Source organism: Mustela putorius, unplaced genomic scaffold, assembly GCF_011764305.1.
Source record: "Mustela putorius furo isolate JIRA1106 unplaced genomic scaffold, ASM1176430v1.1 tig00003834_pilon_pilon_pilon, whole genome shotgun sequence".
NCBI lineage: Eukaryota > Metazoa > Chordata > Mammalia > Carnivora > Mustelidae > Mustela > Mustela putorius.
The window spans coordinates 88,515,355-88,534,545 of record NW_025421987.1 but is presented as its reverse complement, the minus strand read 5'-3'; the positions used below and the strand labels follow the sequence as shown (position 1 = coordinate 88,534,545).

Below are 19,191 nucleotides of genomic sequence, written 5' to 3'. Positions count from 1 at the left end.
TCATTGTAACCTTAAGCAACACCATGCCCATCAGAACCTCAACTTCCCTGCCAGCAAAATCTAGATGTTTGGAAGAAGTGATCTCTAAGACCTCACAGAGCTCTAAGATTCCCAGACTCTAGCATTTTTAACTCATATAAAAAGTCTTAGATTAAAAAAAAATACCAAAACTCACTGCACTTATGTACAATGAGCATTGGGAAATGCTACGGAAAGACTATCTCAATACCAGCCATCAGGTGTCAGAAAGGAAATTACTGTAAGGCTAGGTATATGGGGTGTGTGTGATTATCTTTCTTTCCATTCCCATTGAAGATAGAGCCAAAGCAAACTCACTCAAATTGCAAAAGCTTAGTCTTTCCAACTATCTGTGGTGTGTAACCCAGAAACAGTTACCAAAGAGAGCTTGGGAAATCAGATCGTTAAGATAGCAGAGCAAAGGGTTTCATCAAGTAGCTTTGTGAAGGCCTTCCCAGACTCTGGGTGCTCAGGCATATCTCTGTTCTAGGTTGGCTGTTGGGCATCCCCTAGCTCTGTGTCCTGGCCTGGTTCTAATTCCTTCAGTTTCACTCAGAGTTAGTAGGGAGCCTGACTCAGAGCCAAATGGGTGAGCTAGATTCCTAGTTGCTCAGTGTTTTATTATTAGCAGTTAGATTACACTGTGTATGGTGCTAATGTGCTTTACAATGAGTTTTATTAGATGTTCTTTGCAATTATTTTGAAGAACTTTGGCTGTCTCCCGTTTTTTAATATGGAAATGCTGATACCCAGAGAGATGAGGGCAAAGTTGGAAATGACACTGGAACATACAACATCCAAGGCCTGAGCCCTTAACCTGGACTTCTTAAAATCATGTTACCCATTTGACAAAGATGAGAAATGAAGCATGAAAGTGTGAGGAGCAGGAAAATGGATAATTTATGCACCAGAGAACCTAGAAATATACATTTAGAGATACAAGGAGAATACAGAAAATCCAGCCCAATGCTGTAAACATTTGGTGTTATTAGAATCACTGTAAGAGGGGTAAACATGGTCTTTGGCCTGTGCCAAAATTTGTGGCCTGGGAACTTGGGGTCAAAGAGCTGTGGGAGTATGCCTAATATGTCTTTCCTTAAAAAACCTGGAGTGACTCAAGGGAAATGATATGATGCAGGAGTGGAATTCACAGAGCTCTGTTCTAGTCCTGACAGTACCATGAACTTGCTGTGGGAACCTGGGCACCTCTCTTCCTGGCTCTGGGCCTCAGTTTCCTTCCCTGTCCTGAGACAGGTCTGCAGATGTTGGGGGGTAGGAGCTGTGTTGACGTGGTCGATGAACGGCCTCTTTCTGCTCCTGTGGTCGTGAATGACATCACTGTGGGCATGTGGGTGCTTCTGGGGCCAGGTGCTATTGGATAGGAGTGTCTCACATTCTTTGGACGATTGTGGATCTCAGAAGCATTTTTCCAGGGTTATCAGACTACAGCTGGCACCACCATGGCACAGCAGTACCATAGACAGAGCGGGCATTCAGTAGATGCCTGCCACAAGAACACATTAGGTTCAGCTATAGGCAAAAACCAAACCAAACCAAACCAAACCAAACAAACAAAAAACCAACCCTGAAAAACAGTGGTTTGGACAAGATAGAATTTTATTTCTCTACCACTGCAGAATAATGGCCTCTACAAAGAGTTCCATGTCTTAATCTCCAGAACTTGTGAATATGATCAGTAAATTCATTTCCCATCCAGACACCTGGTTAACAATGGAAAGTGACTGGTCTAATTAAGCAGGTTATATGGCAAAAAGGAGTCGAGGAGGCAGGCGAGATCAAGATTGCTAATAAACTGACCTTAAAATATGGAGAAAAGTCTGGATTATCTACGTGGGCCCAGCGTACTCTCAAGAGTCCCTAATAGTGGAAGAGGAGATCAGAAGAAGGAACCAGAGTGAGGGTAGCATGAGGAGAATTGACCTCATGTTACTAGCTTTGAAGATAGAATAAGGGGTCCATGATCCAATGAATGTAGGTAGATTCTAGAAGCTAGAAAAGGCAAGGAAACAGATATTTCCCTAGAGTCCTCCAGAAAGGAATGTACCCTGTGGCACCTTGATCTTAGCCCAGTGAGATCCCTATCAGACTTCTGACTTATTGAACTATAAGATTAAAAAAAATTATGTTGTTTTAAGTCACTGAAGTTATGATAATTTGTCAGAGCAGCAATAAGAACCTAATAAAATCACCTAGTAGACATGTAAGGTAGGCAGTCTGAGATAGGGAGTTACAGTCCAGGGATCAGGGATGTAAGCTCCTTCTCTTTTGTTGCTCTACTGTGTGACTTCCACTCTCAAGGCCATGTTCAGGACAAATATGGTTGCTGGGGCTCCAGCCATTGCATCTGAAGTCTGAGTAGAAAAAAGGATTAAGAGTAAAGTCGTCTGTCTAAGAAGACTCTTTGGAAGTCACACATACTTCTGGTGACTTCCCAATGACAAGGACTGGGGCATATGGACACACCAAGCTGTAGGAGAGGTTGGGAAATTTAGCTAACTAGTTTTGTGCTCAGTTAAAAACCAGAGTAATTACTGGAAAGGAGAGGCTGGATGTTGAGAGGCAATCAGTAGACTCTGCTACTATCATGATAGTCTTTCTCTCCATTTAAAACAGACATTTAAGGGTCTGAGTTCTACAGTCAAAACCTGCTCTTGATACATAGTGAAGGAGCTTGTACACTCTCAGGGGGCATTTACTTGTCTTTCCACACGTTCTTCTTGGCCTAATATGTTCTCAGCACTCCTCTTCATTTAGCTGCTTTTTATGGCTCTCTGTCCCGGTTGCCACAGTCTTTGTGCAGGAAGAGGTTCATTGCTTCTTGTCTGGATTCTTTCTGAGACCTTTGGCACTCTTTTGAAGTAGACAGAGTAGTTGTGATTATCCTGTTTCCTCCAGATGAGGAAAGTGAACCATAGGGAGGTGGAGGAACTTGCCCAAGGTCACAGCTGGTGAATGGCAGGGAAGGCGTGTCGAGAGGTGCTGGGCTGGGTGTTGGCTGCGTAATTGTGTCAGTCACTTTCCCTTGTGAACCAGGCGTCTGGATGGGAAATGAATTTACCGATCGTATTCTGGGGTAAGTTTTCTAATTTATCAAAAATGGTGGCAACTTACAATCTGTAATACAGGGTGCTGAGCACAGAGGGTAAGAGTGAGAGAAGAAGAGATAGCAAACAAGGGTAGGGGCTGGCCGTAAGGTGGACTTCTTCATTCTGAGTGTCTGTATTGGTATGTCGGTATGACCCACACGGAATTTCTCTGTAACTTTACTTCTCTACCCCCACCTCTGTCATCAAAGTCTCTACTTCGATGTTTCCAGGGTAGAAACACTGAGATTGTTTTTTACTTCTTTCTCTCTCTCCACCTCCCTCACCCTATCCCATCATCTAGTGACTGGCAAACCCTAAGGATTATAAGTCAGCAAGGCTTCTTTTCTCAATTTCCTTCTTGCCATTTCCACTGTCATTGTTCTTCTTTTTTGTATTTTGGTAGATTCCCAAGGGTTTACCTTCCCCCGTCTCTCCCTCCCTTTTTCTTTCCTGAAATGCTGTCAAACAAACCTTCTAAAACATTCCACCACTCAGAAAATTTCAATGGCTCTCCCGTTCCTCCAGAATGCAGTCCCAACCCTGCCCTTTCCAGCTTTGCTGCCTTCATCCACACTATGCCTTTAAATGGAGTCCCCTTCTCTTACCACTGTTTAATATCTAAATCTTACACAATCTTCAAAATTGGCACAGATGTCATTTGATCTATAAAATCTTCTTTGATACCCTTCCCCATGTATCCTAGGTGGGAGAAATTCCTCTACACATGTATGATTCTCTGGAATTTCATTCTTCTCTTTGTAATTATATTTACTCACATAATTATTTGGCTAAGCTCTACTTTCTCCAAACCTTAAGTTACATGAAGACATGGTCCATGTCCTTTTTGGATCACCATTTTTTGACCAGGGCATAGTGTCTGACATATTGTAGGTGCTCCAGAAATATTTCTTGAATGTATGAATGTATCAGTTGGTTAGTTCCTATGGTTTCCTGGTCATATCAGTATCACTTGAATGTTTATCCAAATATCTATATCGACATAGATATAGAACTATCTATATTTATTACCTATCTATGTAGCTATCTATTAGTCTAGAGGCACTGAAGCTCTTCACACCTACTCATCTACCAACTAACCAATCAGCCAACATAGAAATAAAATCATTCTGAATAAGAACCTCAAGTGAAAAATGGGTTCAACATATTCTGAAAATCTCTTTAAATGATTCCAAAAAGAATACTTTCTTACTCCCACCTCTTCTGCTACTGCCCCTGTGAGGGCTACTATAGTCACTTTCTACCTTGTGCTAAAGTTATTTGTGTGTGTGCCTTTTTCTGCTTACCAAGACTCAACTCTTACAGTACTGGATTATATCTAACTCACCTCCGTGTCTCTACCCCGCAGCCCCTTGGAAGTCTCCTGCACTCAGGAAGGGAACGATAAGGGAGCTAAATGCTTCAGAGGAATTCATGTTGTAAATTTAGGAAACATCGTATTCTTTTTTCACCCAGAGCAAAAGAATATTTAGAAAGCCCAACCTCTTGCCTCTGCCTGAGAGTCCTCTTGATAATGAGAATGCTTGGTTTTATTAAAAAAAAAAAAAAAAAGTTTCAAAGCAAAGGCCAAACATTTCACAAAGCAAGCAGATGGGCCCTGCAGGTAGTGTTCACTGCCTAACTGGGATGCTTTCAACTGCCCGTGCTAAAATTGGTGCTAGGGGCTAATGTCTGCTAGTCTTACCTCATTAGAAAGTCTTTCTCTTTCTAAGATGTGTTCCAGGAAAAGAAGAGAAATGAAGGAGATTTAAAAAAAAAAATAAGGCAGCTGCTCGATTGCCACTGGAGGGAAACAGGGTCTAGAGATGAAGGATGAAGTTGAAGAGCGAACTGGTCCGTCTCACCTTTCATCTCTTTTTATTACTACTGCACACTCCCATGCCAAGCTTCATTTCCCATTAGCATCCTTCCAAAGAAAGAAGCCTGCCTTTCTCTTGCCTCCCCTAAGCTTCCAAAGGCATTTCTGATCTCTTTAGTTAGAACAAGCTGAGCAGGGTCACGACCTCTCTCTTGCCTGCCACTCTGAGGAGGAGCAGAAAACAGAAAAGGTGACGGGCAGGTGACCTACCTTCCAGTGGGAGTAGGGAGTGCCTTGCCCAAATTAGCATCCCAGAGAGAGTTCGAGGCTCTCCTTTCCGTTTCTGGCAGAAGAGTCTGGCTCACAGTGGCAGTCTGAAGCGGATGCTGTGGGGGTGCAGGAAAGAGAGGTAGAAATAGTATCGTAGTTAATTTACCATTCGGCACACAGAGAGAGGGCAGAAGGAGGTGGCAAAAATATAACAAGTGACAACAAATAGTGGATAATCCCCAATCCACGTACATCAGCATCTATTGAAGCCATGGCACAGGGCTGACTTAGGATGGAAAGAAACTGGCTTGGGAAGAAACATTTGTCGCTAATTTTCCACAAAGTGGATAAGTGAGAATTCCCCCCATTTGTTTGGGCAAAATATACTTGTATGATTGTAATATTCTTCTTCTTCTTCTTCTTTTTTTTTTTTTAAGATTTTATTTATTTATTTGACAGAGAGAGATCACAAGTAGGCAGAGAGGCAGGCAGAGAGAGAGAGGAGGAAGCAGGCTCCCTGCTGAGCAGAGAGCCCAATGCAGGACTCGATCCCAGGACCCTGAGATCATGACCTGAGCCGAAGGCAGCGGCTTAACCCACTGAGCCACCCAGGCGCCCCCTGTAATATTCTTCTTTATGATTTTTATTGTTGAAAGAACACTTAACTGAAGGTTGTCTGGCTATTGATGCATTGATATTAAACACTCTTGTGGAGGGAATACCCCTGGACTAAAAGGCAGTTTAAAGCACACCAAAAGGAATTGTGATTGACTGCTCTAAGAACACTGGTCACACCATGAATTACTGGGCAGCACAGGCCTTTCTCTTTTGAGTTATTGACAGGTGGAGGAGATGTCCAGGTTAAAATTGTAGCTCAGTGAATACCATGTTCAATGGGGGAAAAACTGAGATCTTTCCCCTTAAGGTCAGGAACATGACAGGGATGCTCACTCTCACCACTATTGTTCAACATAGTACTAGAAGTCTTAGCCTCAAGTATCACACCACAAAAAGAAATAAAAGGCATTCAAATTGGCAAAGAGGAATTAAAACTCTCAGTCTTTGCAGATGACAAGGTACTTTATGTGGAAAACCCAGAAGACTTGGCCCCCAAATTGCTAGAACTCATACAGCAATTCAGCAACATGGCAGGATACAAAATCAATGCACAGAAAACAGTTGCATTTCTGTGCACTAACAATATGACTAATGAAAGAGAAATTAAGTAATGGCTCCCATTAACAATTGTACCAAAACCCATAAGATACTTAGGAATAAAACTAACCACAAAGGTAAAGGATCTGTACTCTAGAAACTACGGAACACTTATGAAAGAAATTGAGGAAGGGACGCCTGGGTGGCTCAGTTGGTTAAGCAGCTGCCTTTGGCTCAGGTCAGGATCCCAGTGTCTTGGGATCGAGTCCCACATCGGGCTCCTTGCCCTACGCAGGGAGCCTGCTTCTCCCTCTGACTCTGCCTTCCACTCTGTCTGCCTATGCTTGCTCTCGCTCACTCTCTCTCTGACAAATAAATAAATAAATAAAAATCTTTAAAAAAAGAAATTGAGGAAGATACAAAGATAAGGAAAAATATTTCATGCTCATGGAATGGATGAATAAACATTGTTAAAATGTTTATGCTGCCCAGAGCAATCTTTGCATTCAAAGCAATCCCTATCAAAATACCACTGACACTTTTCACAGAGCTGGAGCACATAATCCTAAAATTTGTATGGAACAAGAGAAGACCCCAAATAGCCAGGGGAATATTGGAAAAGAAAACCAAAGCTGGGGGCCCGACTTCAAGCTATATTATAAAGGTGTGATTACCAAGACAACACAGTACTGGCACAATAGACACAGATCAATGGAACAGAATAGAGAGCCCAGAAATGCACTCTCAACTCCATGGTCAACTAATCTACAAAGCAGGAAAGACTATCCAAAGGAAAAAAGTCTCTTTAATAAATGGTGCTAGGAAAATCGGACAGCACATACAGAAGAATGAAACTGAACCATTCTCTTACACCATACACAAAGATAAACTCAAAATGGATGAAAGACCTCAATGTGAGACAGGAATCCATCAAAATCCTAGAGGAGAACACAGGCAGTAACCTCTTCGACCTTGGCTGTGGCAACTTTTTGCAATAAATGTCTCTAAAGGCAAGGGAAACAAAAACAAAAATGAATTATTGGGACTTCATCAAGATAAAAAGCTTCTGCAGAGCAAAGGAAACAGTCAACAAAACAAAGAGGCAACCCACAGAATGGGTGAAGATATTTTAAAATGATATAATGGTAAAGGGCTGGTATCCGAGATCTATAAAGAACTTCCCAAACTCAAAACCCAAAAAACAAATAATCCAGTCAAGAAATGGGCAGAAGACATGAACAGACACTTCTCCAATGAAGACATACAAATGGCCACAGACACATGAAAAAATGCCCCATATCATTTGCCATCATGGAAATACAAATCAAAGCCACAATGAAATACCACCTTATACCAGTTAGAATGGCAAAAATTGACAAGGCAGGGAACAACAACTGTTAGCGAGGATGTGGAGAAAAGAGAATCTCTTACACTGTTGGTGGAAATGCAAGCTAGTGCAGTCACTCTGGAAAACAGTATGGAAGTACCTCAAGAAGTTAAGAATAGAACTACCCTACAACCAAGCAATTGCACTACTGGGTATTTACCCCGAAGATACAGATGTAATGAAAAGAAGGGCCTTTGCACCCTAATGTTCATAGCAGCAAAGTCCACAATAGCCAAACTGTGGAAGAAGCCAAGATGCTCTTCAACAGATGAATGGATAAAGAAGATGTGGTTCATGTATACAATGGAATATTACTCAGCCATCAGAAAGGATGAATATCTACCATTTACATTGCCATGGATGGAACTGGAAAGAATTATGCTAAGTGAAATAAGTCAAGCAGTGAAAGATAATTATCATACAGTTTCATTCATATGTGGAATATAAGAAACAGCCCAGAGTATCATAGGGGAAGAGAGGGAAAACTGAATAGGAAGAAATCAGAGAGGGAGACAAACCATGAGAGACTCCGGGAAACAAACTGAGGGTTGTAGAAAGGGAGGTGGGTGGGGGGTGGGGTAACTGGGAGATGGGCATTAAGGAGGGCACGTAATGTGATGAGCACTGACTTTCGTACACAACTACTGAATCATTGAACACGACATCAAAAACTAGTGATGTACTGTATGTTGGCTAATTGAATTGAAATGAATAAGCAACACAAGAAATAATAGGTGTTTGTGGGGATGTGGAGAAAAGGGAGCCCCCTTACACTGTTGGTAGGAATGCAAGCTGGTGCAGCCACTGTGGAAAATAATATGAAGTTTCCTCAAAAGATTAAAAATAGAACTACCCTATGATCCAGCAATTGCATTACTGGGTGTTTACCCAAAGAATACAAAAATACTAATTCAAAGGGACACATGCACCCCGATGTTTATAGCAGTATCATCAAAAATAGCTGGATTATGGAAAGAACCCAAATGTCTATCAGCTGATGAATGGATAAAGAAGAGGTTCTATATAGATATAAATGTGTGTGTGTGTGTATATATAATGTATATGTACACATTATACATATGTGTGTATATATACACACATGTATACATGTGTATATATTTATATATATACACACATATATATATTGTGTATGTGTATATATTGTGTATTGTGTATGTGTGTATTTATATATATAGTATATATATTTATATATATACACATATATATAGTGTATGTGTGTATTTTTATATATATAGTGTATGTGTGTTTTTATATATATATACACATGTATACGTGTGTGTGTGTGTGTGTGTATATATATATATATATATATGCATGCAATGGAATAGTAGTCAGCCATAGAAAAGAATGAAATCTTGTCATTTGCAATGATGTGAATGGAGCTAGACAGTATAATGTTAAGTGAAATAAGTCATTAAGAGCCATATGACTTCATTCATATGTGGAATTTAAGAAGCAAAACAAATGAACATGGGGGAGAAAAGAGAGGCAAACCAAGAAATATACTCCTTTTTTAAAAATTAGCATATAATGTATTATTTGTTTCAGGGGTACAGGTCTGTGAATCATCAGTCTTACACAATTCACAGCACTCCCCATAGCACAGACTATGGAGAAAAACTGATGACTACTGGAGGGGAGGTGGATGGGAGGATGGGTTAGATGGGTGATGGGATTAAAGAGGGCACTTGTAATGAGCACCGGTATTGTATGTAAGTGATGAATCACTAGATGCTACACCTGAAACTTACACTGTATGCTAACTAACTGGAATTTAAATAGTAACTTTAAAAAACAACAACTCTGGCTTAGAATCTGGCCAGTGAAGACATGTAGACCATATCGACTCAGCAACATCTACTTCCTCCTTTTCACGGGGAGCTGACTAGGTGGCAGAAGCAGGAGTTTCCTTCTCAACACAACACAGTGCCCATCTTAGAGAAAGAACTCCAAAGCAGGGCCAGGAGGTAGATACACACTGAGCAGACACACTGCTCTCCAGCAAAGGTTCTTAGAGAAGAATTCTAACTAAGCTCGAGACAATCAGAGGAACCTGGGGGAACACTCGACCCCACCCACATACGCATACCAGCCTGAAATGACTTCTCATTTGGAGAAGGAGGTAAGAGGAACATGCACAAGAAGTTTTTTTTTTTTTTTTTAAAAACTCTATCCCATAAAGGAGGAGTACATTGCACTCAAAATGCAGAGAAGACACACATTTGGAAAGACTTACAGTGGGGCCCAGGTCTGCAGTAACTCCCGATGTGCAGCCTTCTTACACATAGCCATGAAACCTGGAGCCAGTGCCTGCAGAGAGGCAAATGAAATCATTTAAGTTGGATGCAGACTGCTTTTGTGGGACTAGAGCTTTGCTCTCAGAGCTCTTGTGTCCTTCACCCTCAGTCTTACCTCTCTGCCATCTCTGAAGCATGGACCTTATACTCATGGTCTCAGATAGTGGCTAAAGTTCCAACCATCACATTAACGTTCCAGGCATCAGGATAACAGAAAAGATAAAAGAGCACATTCATTATCTTTTAAGCCAGGTTACCAGGAACTGCTATATAACACTTCTACTTCTATTCTATTGGTCAGATTTTATCATGTGGACACCCTTAATTGTGAGGGATACACACTAGTGTTATATTCGTTTAAAGTACATATCCTTATCTTATTTAAACAAATGGAACTGATCGCTCTGCTATGCAATTTACATTCTTGCTCAAACTGCCTTGCAAATGAAATACACTTAGTTGTTTCTAGTAGTTGAATGGAGGCACATTGATTGATTTAATCATTTGACCTTTAAATGATCTCCTCTTCCTCCTTGTTCTCCCCTCCACTCCAGCCAATTCTACAGTAAATATCCTTGACTATCCCTCTAGTGTATATTGTGAGCAGTACTTTTTCTGTTGTATTCTTTGTCTTAGCCCAGATTCCCCCAAAGTTAGAGCAATTAGGTCATTTTACTTTATTAAGGAATCCCATCTCAGCCAACATGAGTGAAAAAGGGAGCAAAGCAGGGAAGGAGGGAGAGTCATTACAAAAATGGTTATTGACTTGGTTATTACTAAGTGAGACATACTGGATTGCTCCATAAGTGGAACTCTACCCTGAAACAGCTTTGGAAACTGCATCTGAAGACTATTCATTAATGGGGCAGGGGAGAGAAGGAGTTTATCCTCTGGCTCTTGTCTTCCCCTGGACAAAGGTTTACACCACAGGGTGTTACCTCCATACTTCTAGGTCATGCATGCACATTCAGGAATAGGGACCTGGTCCTGCAGCAATGTTAATAAGAGAGCCCTTGGAGTAGGAGATGAGCAATGTGACTGGACAGGAGACTGTCAGTGTATTCCTAGAGAGTTCACCAAAATTAAGAGACATGTGGGATCAAGAGGGTCAGCACTAGTACCAGGGGTGGACTGTATTAGATTATCTGTTAAGTTCCCCCTGCAGATCTGGGCATTAGCCTCATATAATATTGGGTTCTCACATAGCAGGAGTGAATAATCTTTGTGAGAATAAGATGGCCTCACTTTTTTATAGGAGGGGAAATAAAAGTTCAGTCATATTTTTCTTCAAGATGGTCTTGAAGCCATAACTGACTTTCCCTACAGCTAGCTCTGTTAAACTACTCATTCTAGATTTCCTCTTGCTTGGCCAGTACTTCGTTGATCTGGTTTGCCTGCCTGGGGGAGTGACAGGTTACATGTCTTACTTTAACATCAAAATATACTTGGGGCGCTGGGTGGCTCAGTGGGTTGAGCCTCTGCCTTCCGCTCGGGTCATGATCCCAGGGTCCTGGGATGGAGCCCCATGTTGGGCTCTCTGCTGGGCAGGGAGCTTGCTTCCCCCTCTCTCTCTGCCTGCCTCTCTGCCTACTTGTGATCTCTGTCTGTTAAATAAATAAATTAAAAAACAAAAACAAAAACAAAACAAAACATCAAAATATACTCTCCAGCTGTCCCCCAGCCACACTCATGCTACCACTGCTTTAGTTCAGATCTGCTTCACCTCCTGTCTCGATTATCACAAAAACCTTTTCACCCATCTCCCTGGCCCACCATGCCATATGCACAGCTATTACCAAATGAACATTTATGGAACTATGGCTTAGTTTACATGTTTCGACAAACCAAAAGGAGCTTCCCACTGCTCGTGCAATGGCGTCTGAACTCTTCAGCTACAAATGAAAAGGCCTGGTTAATTACGACTTGATACCTGCTCCATTCCCCAGCATTATCTCCTCCTTCACCTGCCCTTCTTCCACCCCTCATCTCATGTACTCCAGTCCCAGATAGCCTCTCTGATTCTGTTCTTTCCTCTTGTCTTGCCTTTTCTCGTGCTATTCCTGTTACGTGTGTGTATATCCAAACCCTACTTATTTTCCAAGGCCCAATGTAATGAAGATACCTACTAAGCGGTATCTAAGGGGTTGGGGGGTGGTAAGAGAGAGTCAGTGAATAATTGAAGAGAAAGGCTGGGGGCTATCACAAAGTAAACAGGGGCCATAGTTAATAGTCAGTTTAGGGACTCTTGCCCTGTCACTGGGTACCTTCCTCTCTCTAACACACTACCCATAGTGTTCTTCTTAGGAATGTTTGTTTTTAACATGCTTCTCCGGTTTTGATACATCAGTCTTTGTTTAGGTCAAAGACTTCAGAACCTGAAACAGATTTAATGATGAAAATCAATATGTAATATTTTAGACTGTATAGGATAAAAATAGTTTCTCTGAATTCTTTGATTAAGGGAAGGGAAATGACCCTAATACACTCTAATGTTTCATTGATTATGGCCCTTAAACATCTGATTTATTTTTGATTCTACTTATCTTTTTTTAGATAGACCAGTGCAAAAGAGGGATTTAAAGGTCTTTACATTTATGAGTGTGCTGAGCTATAAGTCACTTGTATTTTCTGGAATTTTTCTTGAGAATGTATTCAACAAATACAGTAACAATTATTTGTTGATTAACTAGAATATTCCAGGCGCTGTGCTAGTGGTGAGTGGGACATAAACTTTGCCATTAGGGGGATTAAACAGTATCAATAAAATAGACATGTGAGTAGGGAGTTGACTGTAGGAGGACAAATGATACTGTGGGACTAACCTGGGAGGATAGCAAGGGGGTGGGAATGTGTGGCACCTGTACGAGGACCAGGAAAAAATGACTAGCAAGCTGCGTTAGTCTAAGAGAAGGTCTCGGGTCAAACATGCATTTATCTGTCTCTCTAGTGATGATCCAATCATTTGTTCATGTTCCTTCCTGTGGCAGACATTCTTGGTTGGTACAACTTTCACTTCCAACTCTTTTTCCTAATGGCCCTCCGTGTGAGGGTAGTCATTTGACTCATTGGTAGCCAATAAGGGAAAAGGGTAAAATTGCTGCAGGGGTTCTAGAAATGTTTTGACTTCTTTTATTTCTTTCTTTCTTTTTAAGATTTTATTTATTTATTTGACAGGCAGATCACAAGTAGGCAGAGAGGCAGACCGAGAGAGGGGCTGAGCAGAGAGATCCTGATGCAGGGCTCGATCCCGGGACCCTGAGACCATGACCTGAGCTGAAGGCAGAGGTTTAACCCTCTGAGCCACCCAGGAGGCCAGTGTTTTGATTTCTTGACAAAGGTGTCACTGTTTTCCTTTCTTTTTCTTTCCACTGGATCATGTATGCAATGGTCATCGCTGCAGCAGTCAGAATGAAACCACAAGGAAAAAGCCCAGAGGATATCAACCTAATAGAACTGCCTTGAAACCGGCCTCCGAAATCCTCTTCCTGTCTGAGTTTCACATGAGAACAAGAAACCTGCCTTTGTTTGAGTCATTGTATAGTTGTATTTTCTGTTACTTGCCACGGAAAGCATTCTTAACAAAGCTGGGAGGGTGCTTTGGGCCGGGCCTTTTGTTGGGTGAGCTCTTAATAAAGCTGTCTGTTGCAAATGGCTGCAAAGAGAGAGCCCACCACCAAAGAGCGAGTGATATCTCTTCAGTAGCTCCTCTTCCGTGAGTGAGCAGCTAAGATTTATAACTGGGAGAGTGGGACGAGAGTTATAGGTGTCTGGCCCCTTGTCTCAGCACTGTCGTATATTTCTTTAATGAAGTGTGAGACCAGAACTCCATAAATTCACATAGTAGCAGAAGCGGGCAGCAGCTCGTCAGCAGAGCTATTCAGGGAGCGCAGCATCACCCTCTACGTATTAGAGAAGTTCACAGCTGGTTAAAAATAGGCTTGGAGAGAAGTCGCTTTTAGACCACAGCTCATTTTGGATTTCTCTGGAGCCCCATTCTGGGCCACAGTGTATTTCTTTTTTTCTCTCGCCTGAGTAGGAGCACCCAGGCGGTTCAGAGACAAGAGATGCACGGTTATCTCTAGGTCTGTTGTCACTGAAAGCGGAACTAAAGAGAAGCAACAGTAGCCCCTTGGGCACGTGGAGGCTTGCAGCTTTGTAAAAAGTCCAACCCTGACTGAGCCTTGACCGTGGGCCAGACTTTGGGCTTTACATTCTCAGAACAAACGGATATGAAAAATATGAGGAGTTGTCTCCTTTCTCTGCTGAGGAACCTGAGGTCCAGGGCAGATAAGCAACTTATTGAGAGTCATCTCGCTAATTAGTAGCAAGAGCAGGATTTGAGCCAGGAGCTGTCTGATTCCATTGAAAAGCTGTGCTGTTAACCTCCACTCATGCTGGTTACATGGGGTTTTACACATCACTTTGTGCTGATTCTCAGGGCAGCCTGATGAATGCAGTAGGAAGGACAGGGAGAGCACCCCAGTCTCCAGGGAAGAAAACTGAGGACCAGAGAAGTGAGATGCTTTGCTAAGGTCAACCAGCCCATGCACAGTAAAACAAGGACTTGGACCATACGTACCTTCCGACTTGGAGTCCCATGCTGTTTCAGGACTAGCTGAGTGCTCATGCCCTTTAGTTCTGAAAGAACATTCTGAATTTCAGGGGGTTGACTTCTGAGATCTGGCAGCAGGCTTTATATCAAGGAACCAAATATTTCAGGGTTAACCTGATTTATTCATTCCCTTGTAGATAAATTCTTATCTAGTACATCAGTTAAATGATGTTTGGTACTGACATCTAAAATTCCAAATATAATATTATTTTCACTGTTAATTTAACAGTCCTTCAAATAATGGGAGGAGAGTGAGTTGGAAGGGATAGACATCTCTAATAGGAGACTGCCAATTTAGCTGATAAAGCTAGAATAATATCTCTTTGAACATTTAAATTATCGAGTGACAAGGAAGCTGAGAATTAACTTATAAGGGGGTGAGGGTAGGTATTGTACATGTGAATATTTTTTTGAACACCTGAGTTTTGAAAAATAAAAGTGGTCTGCCCACATTTTCAAGCACAGTGGTAATCAAAAGAGAGCTCCGTGGAGGTAATAATACCCTGTATTTAAATACTGCTTGTCTCTGAGGAGCTCAAAGCACTCTATAATCATTTCCTTATTATGATTCTCAACACTTCCTGGGTCAAAAAGTTACAAAGTTTATATCTGAGCTGTCTGGCCTCAGTTTCCTCTCTGGAAATCTGAGGGGGAAAGAGCAGGCTACTCTCCAAGAACTCCATCGTGCCCCGACGTGTCCCACTGTCTCTCTCTGCCTTCTCCCCCCACCTCCCCAGCCCCTATCCTTAGCATCCTACTTCCCGACTTCATCTATTTCTTTTTTTCCTACATCTAAGTGGTTCCTCTCATGACATAGAACCACACAGTATTTTAGTTAGAAGAGTTTGATTCCAGTGAGCTGGAGGCTTAGCAAATAGATCCGGGTGGGCCTGGGGAAGGATCCCTTCAGTCATGGTGGTGCATTTGTACTTGCTTTTATACATATAAGATCTGTATGATATTTCATCTTTATTTTTTAAAAAGATTTTATTTATTTATTTGAGAAAGGGGGGTGCAGAGGGAGAAGCTGAATTCCCACTGATCAGGGAGCCCGATGTGGGGCTCGAACCTAGGACCCTGAGATCATGACCTGAGCCAAAAGCAGACGCTTCAACAACTGAGCAACCCAGGCACCCCACATTTTATCTTTAAAGAGGATTTTGCTGTTTAAACATTGATATCTGCTAATCCAGTCCAATACCTTCATTTTGCTGGTGGAAACGCTGAGGCCCTGAGCCAATGAGTAACGTGTTCAAGGTTCCACTCCAACTCTTGGGTGACCCCCTCTCCTCATTCTTGAACCTTGGTCTCTGGGTGCCAGTCTGGGGCTCCTGGCAGGCTACCAGGTCGTTTTCCCTTAGCTGTCACTTTCACTAACATAACCCCAGTGTAGACCGCAGCTGTGGGCTCTCACCTCCGGTGGTCTGAGTGCACCTGACAGAATAAAATCAACTTCCTTTTTTTAGAGTAAAGGGACTTGTTTTACCTGGGAATGCCAGACTAGATCATGCAGGAAGAAACAGGTAGAATTAGTATGTGCCATTTTCACCTAGTCCCAAAATGTTTCTCCACCTCAACTAGGTCATGACGAAAAAAAGTGTAAGTACAAACATACACATATATTTATATAGTTACTGCCTTCCAGTGAGCTCATAGCATGCACACACACACACACACGCATGCATACACACACACACACTTTATTATTTAAAGCAGTATCAGCAGTCTCATTGCAGTGAGAAAATCAACACACCCAAGAAACTGATCTTGACTCAAATCATAACCCAAATTGGTGGTGTTGGGATAGAATGTCTATGCATTCATTGTACCGTAGTGCCCAATAGGAGCAAAATCTGAAAAATTGGACCCAAGCTGTCAACTTAGGTTGGACCGTAACCTTTGGCTTTGCCCTCTAAGCTTCAGTGTCTCCATAGGGTGATGGATAGGGGAGGGGTATTGGCCATTTTCCTTTTGTGGCTTGTTTCTCTGTACTGGAAGTTCTGTGTGGAGAGATTCAAAGGATGAGGGCTGAGCCTGGGCCAGCCCACCTGGAAGAGAGATGGCGTGGCCCCTTGCTTCCCTAACCTTGGGTATTCCAGCCTTGTAGAGTGTGTGGTGTGCATCCCATGGAATAGTTTTTTGGGGTCTGGGGCCAGACCACATACCGAGGGTTGAGGCTATCTTATAAAGGGAGTCCAGTCTCCAGCTGCTGTTATATAATCCTGGGGCTGAAAATGAGAATTGGGTGTGTTTATGTGTGTTGAGGAGGTGGAGCATTCAGTGTGTTGTGTATAGTGGGCACAAACTCTAAGGCACTGGGATACTTGATGCTTCTGTGGGTGTGAAGTTTGTGACTCTGGCCTTCAGGAGGCAGGCTAGAAGCAAGGTGGGGGGTGGGGTTGGCTCCATTAGATGCTCAGAAGTACTCCAGGCATTAGTAATTGTTTAACCTAGTCTTAGCTTCCCTTTCCTTATTCTGAGAATGTTAGTTACCTCATTCGGTTATCCCTGATAATTGCTCCAAAGAACATATAGCCAATAAACCCTTGAGGAGTTGCTCAATATTAGTCACTAGGGAAATACAAATCAAGACCACAATGTGATACCACCTCCCACCCACTAGAATGGCTAACATTTTTATGAAAGGAAAATAGCAAGAGTTGGCAAGGATATAGAGAAATGGAATCCTTGTCTATTGTTGGTGGGAAAGTAATATGGAACAGCCAGGTTGGTAAGTGCTCAAAAGGTGAAACACAGAAAGACCATATGATCCAGGAATTTCATCCTTAGGTATATAGCCGCAAAATCTGAAGGCAGGGACTCAAACAGATACTTGTCCACCAATGAACATAGCCACATTGTTCACGATAGTTAAGAGGCGGAAACAACCAAATATCCATCAGTGGGTGAATTTGGAAAAACAAACTGGGGTGTGCACCTACAATGGAATATTATTCAGCCATAAAAAGGAAAGATATGCTGTGGCTTCGGAATGTGCTTTGGATTGGGATTAGATAGGGATTAGAAGTGCAGATAGGGAACAAAGTGTCTCTAATGTTTGTGAAGTCCCAGGCAAGTATACAATAGGAGGTCCTGGCTTAAAGCTTGCCTTCTTTTCCCACCCCCATCTGCCAATTCATTATAAGTGTCTGATACTCATGCATGTGGGGTCCAGTATCATGACAAAGATCCATCCATAACCCAGTCCCCACCCCAGTCCATCGCTACATGCTGCACACAGCTGTCTCTTGGCCTAGAGATACACATACTAACCTCAGGTTTTATTCTCCACAGTTCAGTCCTGGGAAAGAAAGATCCTTATTGTGGGTTCAGAGCCACATGGGCAAGGAATTCTGGAGTCCTAGAAGCTGAAAATAGTTCTGGGTGGGTGTGTCCCCTGGTGTAGTCCTCACCTAGGGGAGAAGAGAACACCTGGAGATGAACCAGACAGGGGTTTTGAAAATGTAGGGTCCTGTTATACCAACCAGATCAAGGGCTTGCTCTCTTCTGAGCAAGTCTAGAAGGAACCATAATTTATTAAGCCAGATACATGAAGGCATTTTCAGAGGCAGGGGTTGGTCATTTGATTCTTATCACAATCTGAGAAAGTATTATTTGCCCCATTTTACAGGAGAGACTCATGAAAGTGAAGTGACTTGTCTAGGGCTACAGTGACAGTGATTCTTAAAGTCTGTGTTCTTTTCAAGAGCCATGGGACAACTGGAGAAGGCACCAGAATATTTGAAGGATGCTTTTGAGACAGAGGTGGAGTTTTTCATCACCAGAAGCCAGTCGGGCTGCGCAGTGTGCGAGGTTGGCTTTTGCCCCCATGTTGGCTTGGTAAGAAGGGAGCGTTTTTTGCGGGCTTCCTTCACTGCTCTGCTTGGAGCGGCCCAGTGCACGTTGCACAGTGTTCCCAGGGTTCAGGTTGAGAGTCTGACAGTGAGCCATGGCCCAGCCACATCTGCCCGGGACCACACAGTTTTCTAACTAAACACTTCTACTCAGCACAGCTGTGCGAAAGGCACCCTTGAGTTCTCTGGTAAACAAGGCAGGCTGGTTGCCTTGGTGTCTTTCCATCCCTCTCAGTCTCTTAGGAGATTATCCACATCATAGTCCAGAAGCTGAGAGGCCTCTGAGCAACACAGTGAGATAAATTAAACCAGAACTTTCCTTTGCTGCTTAAGACAAAGGTGCTTATTCTCTTAGGGTGCCTTGGTTTCCTTGTTTGGAAAGGAGACGTGTAGGTACTAGCTTCACATGACGAAGGGTTTTTAAGCGTGCTCTTATTGTTGCTTTTTAAATAATCCGAGCTGTTCAAGTTTAGAAATGTGGAATGGGCTGCGTGGGAGGCAGTGGGTTCTCCCAAACTGTGGAGTTTTAAACAGATGATGGAAGACTTGGCTGTGGTGTGCAGAAGGTTTAAGAACTAGACAGTCTCTTAAGTCCCTTGTAGCCTCATGACTAAATTATAAATATTCTTCATTATAAAAGAAAAGAAACAGTGT

General features: G+C 42.4%; 1 long non-coding RNA gene across 1 annotated transcript in view; it reads left to right on the top strand.

Moving 5' to 3' along the window:
* The first annotated feature begins 3,037 nt into the window (after positions 1 to 3,037).
* The window catches only part of LOC123394429, a 45,082-nt gene continuing 28,928 nt past the window's right edge, over positions 3,038 to 19,191 (top strand). Inside the window, exon 1 of the long non-coding RNA XR_006609188.1 lies at positions 3,038 to 3,112. This is a non-coding gene — a long non-coding RNA (uncharacterized LOC123394429). The remainder of the gene's footprint in view (positions 3,113 to 19,191) is intronic.